Genomic DNA, 23,931 nt, shown 5'->3' with positions numbered 1-23,931 from the left:
AAGTCTACTAATGATTCATATGAACCTTTGAACTCCAAGAGAAAATACTTATTTTTTGTCTCATTGGAGTGGAAAATGGTTGCTTCACGATTGTGAATACCAGTCGTATTGCGACATCTGCAGTAGAGGTCAACTACACAGGTCGTCCCCAAAGTTCTTGTTTAGAAATCAAGTCTTGGACTTGAATTAGCGCGACACGGGCAGCTAGGATATGAGTTTTATAATAGTCAAGTTCCAGTGTTCATGTGCACCCTTTCATGCTATAAATTATTGGAGTTGTTTTATCCAAAGTTTTATGCTGTAAGTAAATAAAAATTATTGTCTTTAATCATCTTTTTTCTATGTACTAGGGCATCAGGTACAGTTTCTCTTGTCTTCAGGTACGGTCCCAAGGGAATCTGTACTATTTAGGAGACCTTGAACATCACTGAGATGATTCTGTCTCCCAGGTTACTTGGGATTATATACAGAGCCTTTTCATTCTGTTAGCAATTTAGCTCCCATATCTCATATCAACATTAAGATCAAGACTTAGAAAAGTCCCAAGTACCACTAGTAACAATTCCCTCGTAAGCAGACTTCCCATCAAACTCATTAATTCAACCAACCCCCCCGTAACACAGTCCTTGGGACATTCCTGATAGATTCTTTGAACAACATGCATGTACATAGTGTGTTTTGATTTAGCTCAACATTCCCTGAAGTTTTCACCCCAATACCTATTGTTTTAGCAGCAATATTAGTAGGAGCATGGAGATTTTGCCTGTTGGTTAGTTTAATATCCCAAAACAAGCCCTGTAAGTTATAAGTTCATACTTTTAAGCTATTAAATAAAAAAAACAAGTTTTTTCAACTGAAAGTAAGGAGTGACATCAAAACTTAAAACGCACAGAAATTACTTCGTATATGAAAGAGGCTGCTTCCTCATCAACGCCCCGCTCTTTACGCTAAAGTTTGACTCTTTCTCTCAATTCTTCTTTCTAAAACAGTAAAAAACTTTAGCGTAAAGAGCGGGGTGTGGATGAGGAAGCAGCCTCTTTCATATACGAAGTAATTTCTGTGCGTTTTAAGTTTTGATGTCACTCCTTACTTTCAGTTGAAAAAACTTGTTTTTTTTTATTTAATTTCTGAACGCTTTTGAATCAATGCATGTTTTGATTTTGGCTCTCCTCAGAGGAATAATCAAAACGAAATATGCATATTTTTTTATTTTTTTTTGGCTCAATGGCTTTCTCATAATTTTGATCGAATGATTTTGAGAAAAAAAAAGCGGGGGACGAAGCCTAGTTGCCCCCCGATTTTTTGGTTAATTAAAAAGGCAACTAGAACTTTTAATTTTTTACGAATCTTTTTATTGGTAAAAGATTTACGTAACTTATAAATTAGCTTACGTAAAGAACTTTTGTATTCTCATGTTTTTATTACATATATGAGGGGATTCGCCCCATCGTCAGTCCCTCTTTCTTTACACTAAAGCTTAAATTTTATCCCAATTCATTAAGAATGACCCCCTGAATCACAAAAGCCGTAGAATAAGTAGTTGAAATTACCGAAAATACTTTAGCGTAAAGAGCGAGGTATTAGAAGGAGGTGAGCCCCTCATATGGGTAATAATTTCTGTTTGTTTTAAGTTTTACTGCTGTTCCTTACTTCCAGCTGAAAAAGCTTTTTCACTTTTATTTTTTAATTGTTTTTTTTTTTAAATATTGCTAGTAAATCCTGCTTTCCCTTCATGGAAATTTTCTTCTCCCATTACAAATTCTCGAAGGAAAGTTCCCCCAGCATATTCCCCTCTTCTCAACCCCTCCCCCAAACCAAAAAAATCCTCCTGAAAACGCCTGTATACTTCCCAATAACCATTACTATATGTAAGCACAGGTCAAAGTTTGTAACTTGTTGCCCCTCCCACGGGGACTGTGGGGGAGTAAATCGTCCCCAAAGACATAGTTATAAGGTTTTTCGACTATGCTGAATAAAATGGCTATCTCAGAATTTTGATCCGTTGACTTTGGGAAAATAATTAGCGTGGGAGGGGGCCTAATTGCCCTCCAATTTTTCTTGTCACTTAAAAAGGGCACTAGAACTTTTCATTTCCGTTAGAATGAGCCCTCTTGCAACATTCTAGGACAACTGGGTCGATACGATCACCCCTGGGAAAAAAAACAAAACAAAAAAAACAAATAAACACGCATCCGTAATCTGCCTTCTAGCAAAAAATGCAAAATTTCACATTTTTGTAGATAGGAGCTCGAAACTTCTACAGTAGGGTTCTCTGATACGCTGAATCTGATGGTGTGATTTTCGTTAAGATTCTATGACTTTTAGGGGGCGTTTCCCCCTATTTTCTAAAAAATGCAAATTTTCTCTGGCTCGTAACTTTTGATGGGTAAGACTAAACTTGATGAAACTTATATATTTAAAACCAGCATTAAAATGCGATTCTTTTGATGTAGCTATTGGTATCAAAATGCCATTTTTTAGAGTTTTGGTTACTATTGAGCCGGGTCGCTCCTTACTACAGTTCGTTACCACGAACTGTTTGATTCCTAAGATCTTGCCGTTATGCATTTTGACAGTCTGGATGCAGATAGTGTGTATTAATTCAGTCCAAATTCCACCCCAATATTTCCTGAAATTTCCACCTTTATACCCTTAGTCTCAGTGGTAGCATAGTCCCAGTAGAAGTAGTAGTTGCACTGGTAGTAGTAATAGTTGCATTATTACTAATAGACTTTTGTGGAGGCTTTGACCTTGACATATAGAACAGAATCATCAAAACCTGAGGTATATTCTTTCAACTTCACTGCCATTTGTTGAACCAATGGGAGATCAGTTTGTAGACAAACATTAGTGTCTATAAAGTAGTAGTTAGTTCAGTTCTATTCTATGCCGTTGAGACCTGGCCATTGAAGGCACTTAATCTGCATGATATGTGATTTTTGACTACCGTTGTTTACAAAAAATCCCAAGGATTTGACACTCCAACTGAATCTCAGATGTTGATGTGCATAACTATTGCTGTAACACCCAACCCACAGCCACTATCGTCCAGCAGAAAAGACTGCATTAGCTTGGCCATGTCCTAAGAAGACACAATGATTGAATCATCAGGCAAGTGCTTCTAGCTGTTTCTCTGTCAGATTGGCACAGATACCTGGGGCATCAATTGAAAAATTTTCTTGCAGCAAGTACAAGTAAAAAGATAATGCTAGTAGTAGTGCTAGCATTAATAGGAATAACAGTAGTAGTATCAGTAGTAGTACCATTATGTACAAATGCCCTTTTTTTGGTCAATTAAACACCCCCCACATAATTCCTTGATATTTCCAACCTAATACTCAATGATATTCCTGAGATAAGCCCCTTTGAAAACCAGCATAGACAGAGTGTGTCTTGATTTAGTTCAATCTTTCCTCAATATTCCTTGGAATTTTCTTCTTGATCCCCATAGCCTTTGTGTAGTAGGAGTCACGATAGCGTTGTATTAGTAGCAACAATAAGAGCGTTAGCAGTATTATCATTAACACTATGCACCTTTTGCTTTTTGGTCATTTGAGCATCCCTCTCATCATGCCCTCAAAGTTTCAACTTGATACGCTAAGTCGTTCCTTAGATATTTCTAAAGTGCCCTTTTGACAACCAGTATGCATATGATGCGTTTTTATTTAGTTCCACCTCCCCCTCAATATTCTCCCAAAATTTTCAACTCGATATCTTTAGCCATAGTAGAGGTCACAATAAAAAGGTAGTTGTAGCAGTAGTAGTAGTAGGTGCAGAAGCAGTAGTAGTAGTTCAGGTGGTGATAGTAGTAGCAGTAGTAGTAGCAATAGTAGTTGAGTCTATGGTGTGTTTAGGGGGGGGGGAGGGATATGGGACCTGCCCCCCCCCCCGTTAGCAGTAGTATTATTAGCACTATGCACTTATTGCTTTTTGGTCATTTGAGCATCCTCTCATCATGCCCTGAAAGTTTCAACTTGATACGCTAACTCATTCCTTAGATATTTCTAAAGTGCCCTTTTGACAACCAGTATGCATGTGGTGTGTTTTTATTTAGTTCCACCTCCCCCTCAATATTCCACCAAAATTTTCAACTCAATATCCTTAGCCTTAGGAGAGAACACAATAAAAGTGGTAGTTGTAGCAGTAGTAGTAGTAGTAGTAGTTGTTGCAGCAGTAGTAGTAGTTCTGGTGGTGATAGTAGTATCCGTAGTAGTAGTAATAGTAGTTGATTCTTTGGTGTATTTAGGGGGGAGGGATATGGGGCCTGACTCCCCTAAAAGAATAACAAAGAAATTCGTTTTAACATTTTAATTTGTTGCTCTCAACATACTCCTTGGTTTTTCATTGTATTCTTTGGTAATATATTGGACAGTGCTACTCTTTTTTTCGATTTTATTCATCTCTCCTGATTTTTCTCACTCCCTAAGGTGAGAGTTGTCACCTTCCCTAGTCACTCCGTCACTTTGCTTGAGGCTCTTACAACTCCTATTTCATACTTATTGTGATTACATTTATCAGGTTGAAAGCTATGCAAGCTTTGTTTGACGTGATTCTGTGATATTAAAAGAAGTCACTTAGTGGTATTTAAAGAAGAAAATACATTAACTGAACTCATAATGGGGAAACGAAACTGTCAACAGTCTCTTTTTGTCTCCTACTATTCCAGTTGTTGAGGCAAGTGTAGAAAGTACTCGTCAAACTGGTCTTTTTTCCATAAATTGAAACTCCTTAGAAAGGGGATGGCTGCTGAATGTCATGGGAAAGATGAATTGAAAGGAAGACAGACACACGAACTAGAGTTATGGTGGCTGCCTTATCAACTTTTTAATCTTATAACTCAAACTAAAAAAAAAAAATAAATAAATAAAAACAGCTCGTATTTTACCAACAATACGTGACACAAATTTTATGTAGAATAAGGGAAGAGGATTGTTGGCAAGCCAAGGCACGTAAGAACAGGACGTTGGATAACAATAGTTACTTTTTTATCCCCTATCTTCTGAGGCCTTGGTTCGTTATACCGGTTTATGAACAAAGTGTTTTCTCCTAAGGCCTGCAAAGAAAGGAAAATGGCAACTTTTAGAACAGTTATTCTATCTGTTATTGGAAATATGGCTGACAATGATGTAGCTATGAAGTTAAAAATTTGTGGGAATGTTTTGAATCATCTGCTAAAAACATAGAATATATATCTTATTTACCGCAGAACAATATCATCAATAGTGTAAGCAATGTCTGTCAGGGACAAAATTTTGTATAGAAAAAATATATGAAATGTTTTTTTTTTATATTTGCCAATGAGACGAGTGTTGTAACCTCAAAAGAAAAGCTCGTTCTTATCGTCTGCTTTTATGACGATCATCAAACATAAGATTTTTTGTGCTTTAACACTGCAAATTACTTAATGGACCTAGGTTTTCCTAACTATATCATTAGACTTCGCTTAGAGCTTAGATCAAACATGGATATGTTAGTTGGAATTAGCTTCGATGGAGGTAGTATTGTGTCCAGTTTGAACAAGGGTGTTCAAGCAGAAATACGAAAGCAGTATCCACTTTTCATTTACAAGCATTGTGCTTTGCTGTGTTATTATCCGCTAAAAGCATAGAATAGATATCTTGTGCAGAACAATATCATCAATAGTGTAGGCAATGTGAGTCGGGGACACAATTTTTTATAGAAACAAGAGCTTAGAGCTCATTTGGCACTTGAGACGAGGCAAGAAGAGCTAAGAGCCAAGAGCTCATATGGTATGAGCTCTAACAAAATTCTAAGAATCAATAGATTGATTTAAAAAGAAAATCAGAGGCTAAATGCCGGTCAGGATTTAAAATAAGAGCTCCGAGTCACAATGTCCTTCTAAATATAAAAATTCATTAAGATCCGATCACCCACTCGTAAGTTATAAATACCTCATTTTTCTAATTTTTCCTCTCCCTGTAGCCCCTCAGATGGTCGAATCTGGGAAAACGACTTTATCAAGTCAATTTGTGCTCCCTAACACGCCTACCAATTTTCATCGTCTTAACACGTCTAGAAGAACCAAACTCGCCAAATCACTGAACCCCTCCTCCTAACTCCCCTAAAGAGAGCGAATCCGGTACGGTTACGTCAATCACGTATCAAGGACATTTGCTTATTCTATCCACCAAGCTTCATCCCGATTCCTCCACTCCAAGTGTTTTCCAAGATTTCCCCCCGCAACTCTCCCCTATGTCAAAAGATCTGGTCGGGATTTGAAATAAGAGCTATGAGACATGAATTCCTTCGAAATATCAAATTGCAGTAAGATCCGTTCACCTATTCGTAAGATAAAAATACCCCAATTTTCACGTTTTCAAAAAAGTCCGCTTTCCCCCTCCGTCTCCCCCAAAAGTCACAGGATCTGTTTGGAAGTTAAAATTAGAGATTTAAAGCACGAGTTCCTTCTAAATATCAAATTTCATTAAGATTTGGTCATCCTTTCGTAAGTTGCAAATACCTCATTTTTCCAAATTACCCCCCCCCCCCAACTCCACCAAAGAGAGCAGATCCAGCCCGGTTATGTCAGTCTTGTATCTCAGACAGGTTTTTATTCTTCCCATCCAGTTTCTTCCTGTCTCTCCGCTTTAAGTATTTTCTAAGATTTGCGGCCCCCCCAACTACCCCCCTCCCAATGGCGCTGGATCCGGTTGAGATTTAAAATAAGAGATCTGAGTTACGATGTCCTTCTAAATATGAAGTCTAAAGATCCAATCACTGCTTCGTAAGTTAAAAATACGTCATTTTTCTAATTTTTCAGAATTACCCCCCCCCCCCCCAATAGAGCGGATCCATTCCAATTATTTAAATCAGGTATCTAAGACTTCTGCTTATTTTTCCCACCAAGCTTCATCCCGATTCTTCCACTCCAAGGGTTTTCCAAGATTTCCCCCTCCAACTCCCCCCAATGTCAAAAGATCTGGCCGTGATTTGAAATAAGAACTGTGAGACATGAACTCCTTCTAATTATCAAATTTCACTAAGATCCGATCACCTATTCGTAAGATAAAAATACCCCAATTTTCACGTTTTCCAAGAATTCCGCTTTCCCCTTGATATTTAGAAGGATATCGTGTCTCAAAGCTCTTATTTTAAATCCCTACCGGATCTGGTGACATTGGGGGGAGTTCGGGATGGGGGAGCCTAAAATGATGGAAAACGCTTAAATTTGAGGGATCGGGATGACAGTTGGCGGGAAAAACAAGCAGAAGTCTTAAATACATGATTTAAATAATTGGAACGGATCCGCTCTATTGGGGGGGGGGGTACTTCTGAAAAATTAGAAAAATGACCTATTTTTAACTTACGAAGGAGTGATTGGATCTTCATGAAACTTCATATTTAGAAGGACCTCTTAACTCAGATCTCTTATTTTAAATCTCAACGGGAACCAGCGCCATTGGGGGGGGGGCAGTTAGGGGGAGACCGGAAATCTTAGAAAATACTTAAAAAGGAGAGATCAGGATGAAAGTGGATGGGAAGAATAAAAACCTGTCTAAGATACGTGACTGAAATAATCGGACCGGATCTGCTCTCTTTGGTGGAGTTAGGGGGGGGGATGTAATTTGTAAAAATGAGGTATTTGTAACTTACGATAGGGTGACCAGATCTTAATAAAATTTGACATTTAGTAGGATCTTGTGCTTTAAAGCTCTAATTTTAACTTCCGACCAGATCCTGTGACATTGGGTGGACCAGAATGAAATACTACTAACAATTGATTTATATTGGAGACTGTTTCTTTTTCTTTCCCGATTTCAAAAATTTTATTTTTTTAACAAACAAAAGTTAACAAAGGGAGTGTTGAAAAGGGTTCACTGCACTTCGGAAAATTGTGAAATGAGGAATGATAGAAAGATGTCTAAAACAATTGAATCAAACTGCTAAGAGAAAAATGGTTAAACAAAAATGGTTTAGAGAAAGTCATTTACAAATTATGGTTTAAAAAAAACTTGGCATTTTTCATGTATTGACTGTAATTGTCACGTTTTTTAACTGATACAATTCTAATATCTTTTTTCGAATTATTTCGAGATTTGTCTTTTTCCTAATCTACTTATTTATTTTACTATTTACCTGCCTTCTATTACCGACGGGATTTTTTGAACTTTTTAAACTTTTAATTAAATTTTTAATAATAAAAACTAAGCAAACAACAATGGATATTCCCGTTAATTTTGCGCTGCAACTAATTTTCTTAGTGTCAAAGTAAAAAATAGCAATGAAACATAACGTTCATTTAAACGTAAACACTATATTGTACGATAAACTAGTTCTTTTTTAGCCTTTCAGTAGTGAAAGTAAAGAATTTTTCCTTTTCTTTGTCATTCGAATCTTATTACTTCTTCTGAAATCCATTTTTGTTTTCAAATATAAAGTCTACAGCCATAAAACCTTGTGCCAAAGAAGAAAATGCTGCCCAGTGTGCTCTTCTTGGTGCCACCTGCAGTAAGGACTTGTCTTTTGGCTTTTTTAGCTGTAGATGCCAGTTTTCAATGGTTCTTTCCCCGAAGGGATGCGTCTCGATTCTAGAACAAGAACTACTCGCAACGACAGCTGGAGATCAGTGGTGTTGGGTGGTCAGATTCCCTTTCAACTATCACCTCTATAGAATCACTATTGTTGATTGAAAAATTTTACAACCTGGGCAATTCAATTTTTGTATTTAAATGTTAATTTTCAAGCCATCTCCATCAGTTTAAATTTAAGTATCAATACACGCATGAAAAACGGTGAGAGATACACCAAAGATAAGCAGAAATTAAGTCGAACTTAAAACAAGCAGAATCCACCAAAAAACAAATAATCTCTAAGCCTTCTAAATACAGAAATTTAGCATTAACTTCACTGAAAATAAAATTTGTTTCGAGCTATGTGATTTTATTTTTTATAAGATTGAAATGTGGATTGAAGTTTTGATATAATCCGATATTCTTTCTTGAACGTCTTAAAAATTAAGAAGCTAATAAATTTAAAAAAAAATACACGATTAAAATGGGATTTGTTTTGAGTAAAGTTCAAGTTACATTCAATTTTCTTGAAGACCAAGGGGACATTATTTCTACTACCCTTTGTGTTTGAGGTCGTTATTTAGTGTTTTTGTAAGGTAGTTTTTCGCATCGAAAACTACTTTACTTTATTTTTGCACATATTGCATTTAATATTACTCGTTACTTTTCTTTGGAAAACCTCTTGTCTGGGAAAATATTTCCAAATTTTATATTTCCAATTCACTTAGTCTTTTTTGTTGGTCAAGAAAAGAAATTTTTAAATTATTTCGAATTTTCTCTATAACAATCCACGTTATGGGCTGCTATTTATATGTTGGACAAAACATCCCTCGAACCATAAAGAGAAAGGAGGAAAATATTCAAATATATGAAATTAAAATATGCATAGTCCTTTGGTATCTGGTAGGCTCATCAAATATAACCGACATCTTATACTAGCTTGATTATAGCCAAATGTTGATTAACACTTTTTTTACGTTCCCTTAATGTTTCAAAGTAAAACCCTCGATCTTTCTCGTATTATAGCTGATACCCCCTTTTGACAATTTTGAAGGCATGTAGTGAATTTGATATGTTCAAATATTCATTTAGGATGCCATTCGAATTATGGGTTAGGAGCATCCCGGCTCAACAGTAAGCGAGACTCTAAAAAACGGAATTTTGACACCTATAGATATAATAAAAGAATTCGCTTATCATATTAATTGAAAATAAATAAATTTAATAAGGTTAATTTTACATATCATGAGTCACGAGCCTGAGAAAATATGCCTCATTTTCGAAAAAAGGGGGAAATTAAATAAAAGTAATAGAAATAGATCCAAAAGCTAAAGAATCTTAATGAAAATCACATCTTCGAATTCAGCATATCAGACAAATCCACTGTAGAGATTTCAAGCTATTATCTTAAAAAATGTGGAATATGTATTCCTTGCCAGACGAAAGATCACGGATGTGTGTCGAAATAAACATTTTAATCAAAATAGTTTAAAGGCCGAAAAAATATGCGTTTGGAGATAAGACGAACCCCCTCAACTGCTGGAGAAAGCTCAATAAATTTTGAAAATTGTCCAATTTTCGTATAGTATTTTTTTGATAGTCACGAATGGATTTTTTGGGTGGGTGAGTGAATCTTTTGCTGGAGCTAAAATTGCAATTAAATGAAGATTGGGTAACCACCCTAGTATAAGCAGTAGTAATAGTAGTAGTAATAGTGTTTTTAGTATTAGTTATATTCAAAAGCTATAGAATCTTAATGAGAATCACATCATCTGATTCAGCGTATCAGAGAACCCCACTGTATTGATTTCAAACTCTTATCTTAAAAATGTGGAATATATATATTTTTTGCCAGACGACAGATCACGGATGAGTGTTGAAATAGAAATTTTAATGAAAAGTTAACAAAGGGGAGTAGTATTGAAAAGGGTTTACTGCACTTCGGAGAATTGTGAAATGAGGAATGATAGAAAGATGTTTAAAACAATTGTGCCAAATTCTTAAGAAAAAAATGGTTAAAAAATGGATTAAACAAAAATGGTTTAGAGAGAGTCATTTACAAATTATGGTTTAAAAAAATACTTGGCGTTTTTCATGTATTGACTGTAATTGTCACGTTTTTTAACTGATAAAATTCTACTATCTTTTTTCGAATTATTTCGAGATTTGTCTTCTTCCTAATCTATTTATTTATTTTACTATTTACCTGCCTTCTATTACCGACGAGATTGTTTGAACTTTTTTAAACTTTAAATTGAATTTTTTAATAATAAAAACTGAGCAAATAACAATGGATATTCCCAAATGTTAATTTTGCGCTGCAACTAATTTTCTTAGTGTAAAAGTAAAAAAATAGCAATGAAATATAATTTTCATTTAAACGTAAACACTATATTAAGCAGTTCGTGGTAACGAACTGTAGTAAGGAGCGACCCGACTCAATAGTAACCAAAACTAAAAAAATGGAATTTTTATACCAATAACTACACCAAAAGTATTACATTTTAATGCTGATTTTAAATATATAAGTTTTATCAAGTTTAGCCATACCCATCAAAAGTTAAAAGCCTGAGAAAATTTGCGCTATTTTAGAAAATCGGGTGAAACATCCCCTATAAGTCATAGAATCTTAACGAAAATCACACCATCAGATTCAACGTATTAGAGAACCCTATTGTAGAAGTTTCAAGCTCCTATCTACAAAAATTTGGAGCCAGAAGGCAGATCACGGTTGCGTGTTTATTTGTATTTTTTTTTTTTTTGTTTTTTTTTTTTTCCCCGAGGGTGATCCTATCGACCCAGTTGTCCTAGAATGCTGGGAGAGGGCTCACTCTAACGGAAATGAAAAGTTATAGTGCATTTTTTAAGTGACAAAAAATTGGAGGGCACCTAGGCCCCCTCACACGCTAATTATTTTACCAAAGTCAACTGATCAATATTCTGAGATAGCCCTTTTCCTTAACGTAGTTGAAAAACCTTATAACTATGTCTTTGGGGACGACTTACTCCCCCACAGTCCCCGTGGGAGGGGCTACAAATTACAAACTTTGATCATTGCTTACATATAGCAATGGTTATTGGGAAGTGTACAGGCGTATTCAGGAGGATTTTTGGTTGGGGGAGAGGTTGAGAAGAGGGGGATATGCTGAGGAAACTTTCCATCGAGGAGTTTGTAATGGGGGAGGACAATTTCCATGACGGGCACGTAGGATTTGCTAGCATTACCTAAAAAAATGAAAAAATAAACATGAAAAAGTTTTTTTCAGCCTTAAGTAAGGAGCAGCATTAAAATTTAAAACGAACAGAAATTATTACCCATATGAGGGGCTCACCTCCTCCTAATACCTCGCTCTTTACGCTAAAGTATTTTTTAGTAATTTCAACTATTTACTCTATGGCTTTTGTGATCCAGGGGTCATTCTTAATGAACTGGGACAAGATCTAAGCTTTACAGTAAAGAACGAGGTACTGACGAGGGGGCAAACCCCCTCATATATGGAATAAAAACATGAGAATACAAAAGTTCTTTACGTAAACTAATTTATAAGTTACGTATATCTTTTACTAATAAATAGATTCGTAAAAAATTAAAAGTTCTAGTTGCCTTTGTAATTAACCGAAAATATGAGGGCAACTAGGCTTCCTCCCCCGCTCTTTTTTCTCAAAATCATTCGATCAAAATTATGAGAAAGCTATTTAACCAAAAAAAAAAAAAAATGCAAATTTCGTTTTAATTATTCCTCTACAGAGAGCCAAAATCAAAACATGCATTGATTCAAAAACATTCAGAAATTAAATAAAAAAAAGTTTTATTTAATTGAAAGTAAGAAGCGAGATTAAACCTTAAAACGAATTGAAATTACTTCGTATACGAAAGGGGCTGCTTCCTCATCAACGTCCCGCTCTTTACGCTAAAGTTTTTTACTTTTTTTATAAAGAAGAGTTGAAAGAAAGAATCAAACTTTAGCGTAAAGAGCGGGGCGTTGATGAGGAAGCAGCCCCTTTCGTATACGAAGTAATTTCTGGTCGTTTTAAGTTTTAATCTCGCTTCTTACTTTCAGTTAAAAAAAACTTGTTTTTTTTATTTAATTTCTGAGTGTTTTTGAATATTCTGGCAGAGCGGAGTTTTTAGTCCAGCGTCCGTGAAGCAAAAAAGAAATAAGAGGTATTGGAGGTAGATTAATTGTGAAAGCACCTATGAAATTTTCATTCCTTGATCATGTTTTAGTTCTCGCATTTATCTGTTGTTAATTGTATTTTCCTCTTGTCAGTTCTTCTTTGTTTTGGTATTGTTTGTATTTGTCAATGATGGGCAATAAATTCATCTAAGTATATTATAATCTTTTTTAATAGTCGTTCTCATAATACTTCTGTTTTTATTATTTAGTCTGCCATTTTTTTGCACACATAAACAGTCTTCTATGCTCTTACATTCTTGTTCTTGTTATTGCATATTATGCAAATCTTTTATATCAAAATATAGTAAATCGATAAAAATGTTGTAACACATTTCTTGTTGGTTTAACCCGTAATACAATAACCAACAAAATTCAACTTGAAATAGAGGTTATTCGATTGTATTTTAATTCGTTGTTTTTTAGTCGTACGAATCGGTGCAAGCCTTTGTACTGATGGTGCTTGTCTACCGGGACAAAGTTCTACTGTGATAGCCAGTGAAGTTGGATTCCAATGTACCTGTCCTTTCCCACAAACCTTGATCGAAGGAAGTTGCAAACTAGGTAATAACTTTTAATTTTTATCATTAGGAAATCTTTTGCACTATAGTCATAATTGATAACTTGAAAATATTTATTAGCATCATCTCTCATTTGTTTCAACATTAATTCAGCATTTGTCTGGTGTTAGTTTGGAATTGTGTAAATTATTTTCAAATATATAAATTGGAGAAACAAAAAACTTGAAAAGTTTTCGGACGTCATCTGTATCCTATCAATGCTTGTAGCCCTGTATCAAAAGGTTTTTGTTGTTCTTCAACAAGAAAACTTTCGATGACGCTATGTTATCTAGGTTTCAAACCTCTAATTAATCGATAATCATGGCTATATTGAAAACGATAAGAATATCAGAAGACTGTGGATGCGTGTCGAAATAGACATTTTAATCAAAATAGTTTAAAGGCCGAAAAAATATGCGTTTGGAGATAACACGAACCCCCTCAACTGCTGGAGAAAGCTCAATAAATTGTAAAAGTTGTCCAATTTTCGTGTAGTATTTTTTTGGTAGTCACGCATGAATTTTTCGGGTGGAAGAGTGAATCTTTTGCTGCAGCTAAAATAGTGATTTATTGAGGATTGGGTAACCACCCTAGTAGTAGCAGTGGTAAAAGTAGTAGTAATAGTGTTAATAGTATTAGTCATATTCAAAAGCTATAGAATCTTAATGAATATCACATCATCTCACTTAGCGTATCAGAGAACCCCACTGTATTAGTTTCAAGCTCTTATCTTAAAAAATATAGAATATATATGTATATATATTTTATTGAAAAATGGTGAATTTCCTGCTGGAGCTAAAAGAGCAATTTATTGAGGATATGGTAACCACCCTACTATTAGCAGTGGTAATTGTAGTAGTAATAGTAGTAAGAGCGTTAATAGTAGTTATACTAGTAGCAATAGCAGTAGTAGTGGTAGCAGCAGTACTAGTAATAATGATGTTAGTAGGATTAGAAGCGTGCACATATCACAAATTGGTCAAATAAACATGCCCCTCCTTTCCCTGAACGTTCTAATTTAACACCTTTAGCCGTTTTTAATATATCCCCTTTTGACAAACGGCCTTAAATGAAGCATGCCATCGAATTAAAGTGTTTTTGTGAGAATATTTAACATGACTAATGAAAAGGGATTGATGCAAATTTGTTATTTCAGTTCAACACAATTTGGAAGGATCAGCTTATATCCAGTTTAACTGACCTAGATGTCAGTGTATGTCAGGTGATCTCCTTTATTCGAAGCAATAGTGTCGGTGTTGAAGCAAAAGTTTCCTTGAAACTTAGTGATTTTTCTGTATTAGATTCGATTCTAGAGTTGATCGTCCCAGGAATAGACGTTTCAATAAAGACTGCTAGCTTGATTTCTGAAAAAGGTAAGATGGATCAATGTCAACTACTTCAATTGATGCCTGCTTATTCTCTGAACAAAATTTTTGATTTTTTTATAGGAAGTATTAAAGTACTGGCTATCAATCTAATCAAAGTAATACTTCATTAATCACCGCTCAATCATTGCGTTCAAATCAGCGCTCAAATCTTGGTTTCCAAATGGGGTCAATTCTTAACGTCTCATGTCAATTTCTTAAATACAGTCTTGCCAGAAAATCTATGAACGCAAATTGATTACTAATCGTATTAAAGTTTAAATTTAACTGCCGTATCTTAGGTAGCATTAATAATGCATTTGTACCTCTGTATCTGCTCACCCTTGCATCATTTCGGTCTCTTCTTAAACATTAAGGATATACTGAAGTATTACTACAAGAATGCAAACTATTTGCAACGACTTCCTTTCTGGACTAACAATAGCTCCCTATTCTGGCAGTACGGAATTTTTGTCCAGTGTCCGCGAAGCAAAAAAGAAAATAAGAGGTAATGGAGGCAGATTAATTGTGAAAGCACCTATGAAATTTTTTTTTCCTGATCATGTGTTAGTTCTCACATTTAACTGTTCTTAATTGTATTTTCTCTTGTCAGTTCTTCTTTGTTTTGGTATTGTTTGTATTTGTCAATTTTTTTTTGTTTCTTTTCCTTTTCTTTCTTCATTACTCCATCAGTGTTATATCTTACAGTTATGATAGGCAATAACTTCATCTAACTATATTATAATCTTTTTTATAGTCGTTCTCATAATACTTCTGTTATTATTCTTTAGTCTAACATATACTTTACCAATTTTTTTTTTTGCACACTTACATACACAGTCTACTGTGCTCTTACATTCTTGTTCTTCTTATTTCATATGATGCAAATCTTTTATATCAAAATCTAGTAAATCGATAAAAATGTTGTAACACATTTCTTGTTTATTTAACCCGTAATATAATAACCAGCATAATTCAACTTGCAATAGATGTTATTCGATTGTATTTTAATTCGTTGTTTTTAGTCGTACAAATCGAAGCAAGCCTTTGTACTGATGATGCTTGTCTACCGGGACAAAGCTGTACAATGATAGCCAGTGAAGTTTGATTCCAATGTACCTGTCCTTTCCCACAAACCTTGATCGAAGGAAGTTGCAAACTAGGTAATAACTTTTAATTGTTATCATTAGGAAATTTTTTCCACTATAGTTATAATTGATAACTTGAAAATATTTATTGTAGCATCTCTCATTTGTTTCAACACAAATTCAGCATTTGTCTGGTCTTAATTTGGAATAGTGTAAATTATTTTCAAATATATAAATCAGAGAAACCAAAAACTTGAAACAGTTTTCGGACGTCATCTGTATCCTATTAATGCTTATATCCCTGTATCAAAAGGTTTTTCTTGTTCTTCAACAAGACAACTTTCAATTGATGCTATGTTATCTAGGTTTCAAACTTCTAATTAATCGATAATCATGGCTACATTGAAAACGATAAGAATAGCAGAAGACACAGAAATTAATTCAGCTTCGGGGAAATTTACAGTATTCCATTCTTTGGAATGTAAAACAGAACGTACAGTAGGTAAAATCAAAATTTGAATCACAATTTAGACTAGAAACAATCAATAACTAATATTTGACTTACTCCATCCGTATTTTGTCTTCCTTGGAAAACTTGTAAGCGTTAAATAGTGTATCTACAATTTTAATTATTTTCCATTCATACAGTATTAAAAGTAACTCTCTGATCACTCGTTTGTCTAAACTGTCGTTAACACCGTCCCATTCAACAACTTCAAAAATATCTTGGGATAATTTTCAGTGCTTCATAGTAAGTCCCCTCATTTAGGATATTATTTATGATTATATTAATTGATGATTCTTTGTTTATTTTCCCGATTTTGAACGTTTTTTTAAATAAAAATTTAAAAAATTTATAAAAAATTTGAATTTATAAAATTTATAAATTAATAAAAATTTAAAATTTTATTTGAGGTACTAGCGTTAAAAAAGTATTTACTGCACTTCGATAATTTGTGAAATGAGGAATAATAGAAAGACCTTTAAAACAATTGAGTCAAATTGTTAAGAGAAAAAATGATTAAAAAGAAATGGGTTAAACAGAAAATTGTTTATAGACGGCATATATAAATTATGGTTTAAAAAAAATAATAGACATTTTTCATATATTGACTGTAATTGTCACTTTTTTATCTGATACAATTGCGCTATCTTTGTTTGAATTGTTTCTTTTTTTAATCTATTTATTTAATTTACTATTTACCTGGCTTGTATTACCAACAGGATTGCTTGAACTTTTTGAAACTTAGATTTAAACTTTCAATAATAAAAACTGAGTAAATAACAATGGATATTCCCAGTTATTAATTTTGCGCTTCAACTAATTTTCTGAGTGTAAAAATATAAAAATAGCATAGAAATACAATGTTAATTTAAACGTAAACATTATATTATACGATTAACTAGTCATGTTTTAGCCTTTCAGTAGTAAAAGTAAAGACTGCTTTTCTTTTCTTTGTCATTTGAATCTTATTAATTCTTTTGAAATCTATTTTTTAGATATAAAAGCTACAGCCATAGAACCTTGCGCCAAACAAGAAAATGCTGCCCAGTGTATTCTTCTTGGTGCCACCTGCAGTATGGACTTTTCTTTTGGATTTTTTAGCTGTAGATATTAGTTTCCAATGGTTGTTTCCCCGAAGGGATGCGTCTCGATTCTAGAACAAGAGCTACTCGCAACGAAAGATTACCAGCTGGAGATCAGTGGCGTTGAGTGGTCAGATTCTCTTTCAACTATCACCTCTATAGAATCATTATTGTTGATTTAAAAAATTACAACCTGGGTAATTCTATTTTTGTATTGAAATCTTTATTTTCAAGCTATCTCCATCAGTTTAAATTTAAGTATCAATACACATATGATAAGAGATGAGAGATACACCAAAGATGAGCAGAAATTAAGTCAAACTTAAAACAAGCAGAATCCACCGAAAAAACAAATAATCTCTGAACCTTCTACATATAGAAATTTAGTTTAACTTTACTGAAAATAATTTTTGTTTTGAGCTATGTGATTTTATTTTTTATAAGATTGAAATGTGGATTGAAGTTTTGATACAATCTGCCTTTTTTTTATGAACGTCTTAAAAATTTAGAAGCTCATAAAGTTAAAAAAATACACAATAAAATAGGATTTTCTTAGTAAAGTTCAAGTTACATTTGATTTTCTTGAAGACCCAGGGGAAGTTTTTTCTACTACCCGTTGTGTTTGAGGTCGTTATGTAGTGTTTTTCTGTTTATTATTTGGGTTTTGGTTTGTTTATTGTATTTTGGGCTGCTATTTATATGTTGGACAAAACATCCCTCGTACCATAAAAAGAAAAGAGGAAAATATTCAAATATATGAAATTAAAATCTGCATAGTCTTTTGGTATCTGGTAGGCTTATCAAATATAACCAACATCTTATATTAGCTTGATTATAGGCAAATATTGATTAACCCTTTTTTTACGTTCTCTTAATGTTTCAAAGTAATACCCTCGATCTTTCTCGTATTATAGCTGATACTCCCTTTTGACAATTTTGAAGGCATGTAGTGAATTTGATATGTTCAAATATCCATTCAGCATGTCATTCGAATTATGAGTTAGGAGCATCCTGGCTCAACAGTAACCGAAACTCTAAAAACGGAATTTTGACACCAATAGATATAATAAAAGAATTCGCTTATTATGTCAATTGAAAATATATAAATTTTATAAGGCTAATTTTACATATAAAGGGTCACGAGCTTGAGAAAATACAACTCATTTTCAAGAAAAGGGGGAAACTAATCAAAGTTATATAATCATAGTCCAAAAGCTATAGAATCTTAATGAGAATCACATCATCTCATTCAGCGTATCAGAGAACCCCACTGTAGAAGTTTCAAGCTCTTATCTTAAAAAATGTTGAATATATATTTTTTGCCAGACAACAGATCAAATATGAGTGTCGAAATAGAGATTTTAATCAAAATAGTTGAAAGGTTGAAAAATTATGCTTTTGCAGATAACAAGAACCCCAACAACTGCTGGAGAAAACTCAATAAATTGTAAAAATTGCCCTATTTTACGCATAGTTTTTTTTGGTAGGCGCTCACACATTTTTTTTAGTGGGAGCGTGAATTTTCTGATGGAGCCAAAAGAGCAATTTATTGAGGACAGGGTAGCCACCCTAGTATTAGCAGTAGCACTTGTAGCTGTAATCGTAGTAAGAGTGTTAATAGTAGTAATAGTGGTAGTAGCAGTGGTAGTAATGGTGTTAGTAGGATTGGTAGCGTGCCCATATCACAAATTGGTCAAATAAACATGCCCTTCTCTTTCCCTGAACGCTCATATATCCCCTTTCGACAAACAGCCTTAAGTCAAGCATACCATCTAATCAAAGTTTTTTTTGTGAGAAAATTTAACATGACTAATGAAAAGGGATGATGCAAATTTTGTTCTTTCAGTTCAACACAATTTTGAAGGATCAGCTTATATACAGCGTAAGTGACCTAGATGTCATTGTATGTCAGGTGATCTCCTTTATTCGAAGCAATAGTGTCGGTGTTGAAGCAAAAGTTTCCTTGACACATAGTGATTTTTCTGTATTAGATTCGATTTTAGAGTTGATCGTCCCAGGAATAGACGTTTCAATAAAGACTGCTAGCTTGATTTCTGAAAAAGGTAAGATGGATCAATGTCAACTGCTTCAATTGATGCCTGCTTATTCTCTGAGCAAAATTTTTGATTTTTTTGATAGGAAGCATTAAAGTACTGGCTATCAATTTAATCAAAGTAATACTTCATTAATCACCGCTCAATCATTGCGTTCAAATCAGCGCTCAAATCTTGGTTTCCAAATGGGGTCAATTCTTCACGTCTCATGTCAATTTCTTAAATACAGTCTTGCCTGAAAATCTATGAACGCACATTGATTACTAGTTGTATTAAAGTTTAAATTTAACTGACATATCTTAGCTAGCATTAATAATCCAGTTGTACCTGCGTATCTGCTCACCCTTGCATCATTTGGGTCTCTTCTTAGACATTAAGGGTATAATGAAGTATTTCTACAAGAATGCAAACTATTTGCAACAACTGCCTCTCTGGATTAACAATAGCTCCCTATTCTGGCAGTACGGAGTTTTTAGTCAAGCGTCCGTGAAGCAAAAATAAATAAGAGGTATTGGAGGTAGATTAATTGTGAAAGCACCTGTGAAACTTTCTTTCCTTGATCATTTGCTAGTTCTCACATTTAACTGTTCTTAATTGTGTTTTTCTCTTGTCAGTTCTTGTTTGTTTTGGTATTGTTTGTATTTGTCAATTTTTTTTTGTTTCTTTTCCTTTTCTTTCTTCATTACTCCATCAGCATTGTATCTTACAGTTATGATGGGCAATAGATTCATCTAACTATAATATAATCTTTTTTAATAGTCGTTCTCATAATACTTCTGTTAGTATTCTTTAGTCTAGCATATACTTTACCAATTTTTTTTGCACACTCTTACACATACAGTCTTCTATGCTCTTACATTCTTATTCGTCTTATTGCATATGATGCAAATCTTTTATATAGAAATGTAGTAAATCGATATAAATGTTGTAACACATTTCTTGTCTTTTTAACCCGAAATATAATAACCAACATAATTCAACTTGCAATAGATGTTATTCAAATGTATTTTAAGTCGTTGTTTTCTAGTCGTACAAATCGAAGAAAGCCTTTGTACTGATGATGCTTGTCTACCGGGACAAAGCTGTACAATGATAGCCAGTGAAGTTTGATTCCAATGTACCTGTCCTTTCCCACAAACCTTGATCGAAGGAAGTTGCAAACTAGGTAATAACTTTTAATTGTTATCATTAGGTAATTTTTTGCACTATAGTCATAATTGATCACTTGAAAATACTTATTAGCATCATCTCTCAGTTATTTCAACAGTAATTCAGCATTTTTCTGGTGTTAATTTGGAATTGTGTAAATTATTTTCAAACATATAAATTGGAGAAACCAGAAACTTAGAAAGGTGTTTGGACCTCATCTGTATCATATTAATGCTTGTAGCCTTGTATCAAAAGGTTTTTTTTGCTCTTCGACAAGAAAACTCTCGATTGACGCTGTGTTATATAGGTTTCAAACCTCTAATTACTCGATAGTCATAGCTACATTGAAAACGATAAGAATAGAAGGCAAAAAAATTAATTCAGCTTTAGGGAAATTTACAGAATTATATTTTTTTTGGAATGTAAAACAGAACATACAGTTGGTAAAATCAAATTTGAATCACAATTTAGACTACAAACAATCAATAACTAATATTTGACTTTCACCATCCGTATTTTGTCTTCCTTGGAAAAATGTAAGCGTTAAATAGTGTATCTAAAATTTTAATTATTTTCCATTCATACAGTATTAAAAGTAACTCTCTGATCACTCGTTTTTCTAAACTGTCGTTAACACCGTCCCATTCAACAACCTCAAAAATATCTTGGGATAATTTTCAGTGCTTCATAGTAAGTCCCCTCATTTAAGATAAAAAAAAGCAAACTAAGACACAAACAGAACATCAGGGATGCTATTTTATATTGATTTTTATATCTTTTAAACGAAAAATGCCATTATTTAAACCAAATTATTTAAACTCAAACAGGCAACATTCTGAAAATGCAATTCCTGTTATTTGACTAGAATTCTGAGCCATATCAATGTTCTTTTTTTCAAAATTTAGGAAATGTACTTGCATATCTTTGAAACCTTGTAAATTGGGGTGTAGCAAAGTTGTGAATTTGAAAACAATTTTGTTGTACTTCAGTCAAACAGAAGATCTATTTTGCAAGGTTTCACTTTTATAACACAAATGTTTTTACAGGTCAGGAACTTTGTATTTGATTAAAGTAATATTTTTCCTTATCTCTTTTGTAAAATCTAGTATAAAATTAACCAAATGTGCCATACACTCCTTATTGTTGCATATATAGCCCAACTATGTAGGTTTTTGTACAATGGCCTACTAAAGGAAAAAAACTTTTAACAACAAATAATTTACTTTATAAAATCTTAACTAGTTTAATTTGCACTTATGTAACATATAGGCCAGCACCCCTCCCCTCTATAAAATTCAGGACCAAATCTCTCATTCATACCCCCTTAGAAATTCTTAAATACAGGGCCAAATTACTCATTCATACCCCTTTAGAGACTCTTACATTCAGGAACAAATTTCTCATTCTTACCCCTTTAGTAAAGTTCAGATTAAGACTCTTCAAAGCATCTATACCTACTTTCAAAGTTTAAATTCATTAATAACAAATAGCGTAATTACCCCAAGGGCCGTCAAGTAATTACGCTCTTTGGTTAATAGGTGTGCAGTAATTTCAAATCAATTGGACAGAATGGATTATGTTGGACATAGCGGATTATTATGGCCGGCAAAGGGCTCTTAGTGGTGGAAGCTTGGGCCCACCTGGAAAATCTGGGGTGGACATTTGCCCACCCCTGACTCCCCAAATGGCGCCACTGCTTGGGAGTGGAGACTCGTATTGCAACATATGGAGTTGAGGTCACATGCCCATATTCTGCCAAGTTCTTGTTTTTAGAAATCCTGTCTGTGTGTTATATTAGCGCAATTCACGTAGCGAAGTGATCAGTTGAGTACTGGTGTTCACTTGTACCATTTCATGCTTTACATTATATTATTTCTTGCAATGGATTATTGAAGTTGTCTTATCCAAAGTTGTATATAAGTACGAAATAAAAAGTATTGTCTTTAATCATCTTTTGTCTATGTACTAGGGTATCAGGTACAGTTCCTTTAGTCTTCAGGTACGGTCTCAAGGGAATCTATACTGTTTAGGAGACCTCGAACATCACTGAGATGATTCTGTCTCACAGGTTACTGGGGATTATCTACAGAGCCTTTTTATTCTGTTAGCAGTTTAGCTCCCATATCTCATATTAACATTAAGCTACCAAGACCTAGAAAAGTCCCAAGTACCACTAGCAAAACAACTCCCCTTAAGTAAAACTTACAACAACTCCCCACCAAACTCATAAAAATAACCAACCCCTCCCCCCCGTAACACTTAAGAACAAAATAATCTGAATATAATAATTGCTTTAATTACAAATTCAGTTTTAAGCCTTTTTTTGACCCGTGAAATTGATAGTTTCTTTGTATTTTTTTGTTTATATAAAAAGGGTTAAAACATCAGTTCCAAACACAATATTTTGTTATAAGATCCATTTTGTCAAAGTTATATAATCTATTAGCATTGATGTGTCACAAGTAAGATAAAAATTCAACCCATTTCCTCCATTTTATCATCTGCCATGTTTCTTTTTTGGGTTGATATTTTTCAGTACATAGTTAAAACAGCAGCTTTTATGCAGCGTAACAGAATAAAAAGAAAACAGGGTAGAAGTGCTTTGAATTTTTTTTATTACTCATTGTTTTGATTTAGTTCAAAATACCTTAATTACCTTAATTTACACTTCAGGGTAAATTAGTGGCAAGAACTGTGATTCTTTTTAGTTGACCATAGCATTAGATCTTGTTGTTGTGTTAAGGTCAAGCAACAAAACATCAGGACTGGAGAGTGCAGGAGAGACACAATTTAAGCCCACTCAGTAATGCTGATCGCATGGTAGATGTGGTTCAAGAACCATTCTCCAGCAATTTAGAGCTGGCACCACCACACAACAGCAACTTCAGATTGAGTGTGCAAGGTGGTTGGGAATGACAAGCCACATCATTCTCCAAGCTTCTTCTCTATTTTCTTCCAAGAGTGTTCTGGTAGTGACGGCTTGGAGGAGTTTCCCCATGGAAATGTCTATGTTTTGGCCTCCCATTCCTTGTCAAGCCTTTTTGATTTTTTCAGGTGAGGTTGCAGATATTGTCTCTTGGCTTAGTTGGCTCTAATTGTTCACCAGTCATTGGCTGAAAAAATCTAGTTGGACATATTGGTATTAATGGTGGATTTTAACAGCTTTTTGGAAAGTCCTCATGTTTGTCTTCTGTGGGGAGAGAAGTTGAACAGCTTCTGGTCTGCTTGCTAGAAGTACCTGTAGATGAGTATCATTTCATTAAGCTATAGCCAAAAGACAAGTATTGGCAGGTTAGCAGATTGTAATGTACTGCAATAGGGCTGACTGCGTTATCTATTAATGCATATGGTGGCTCTCTTTTGGACACCGTCAATGAGCTGGATGTTGCTCCTGTAGAAAGGACCAGCAAGACTTGTTCTAAA

The 23,931-nt window shown here is 34.1% G+C and overlaps 1 long non-coding RNA gene across 1 annotated transcript; it reads left to right on the top strand.

Moving 5' to 3' along the window:
• Positions 1–13,089: 13,089 nt before the first annotated feature.
• On the top strand, positions 13,090–22,442 carry LOC136028910 (uncharacterized). Its single transcript, XR_010617916.1, has 7 exons — positions 13,090–13,270; positions 14,423–14,639; positions 15,656–15,793; positions 17,219–17,502; positions 19,152–19,368; positions 20,387–20,524; positions 22,047–22,442. It is a non-coding gene; the product is annotated as an uncharacterized LOC136028910 (long non-coding RNA).
• Positions 22,443–23,931: the final 1,489 nt, after the last annotated feature.

The sequence above is a fragment of the Artemia franciscana genome, chromosome 7, assembly GCF_032884065.1.
Source record: "Artemia franciscana chromosome 7, ASM3288406v1, whole genome shotgun sequence".
NCBI classification, from domain to species: Eukaryota; Metazoa; Arthropoda; class Branchiopoda; order Anostraca; family Artemiidae; genus Artemia; species Artemia franciscana.
The sequence above is the reverse complement of the archived record's forward strand: the minus strand, read 5'-3'. Positions and strand labels throughout refer to the sequence as shown.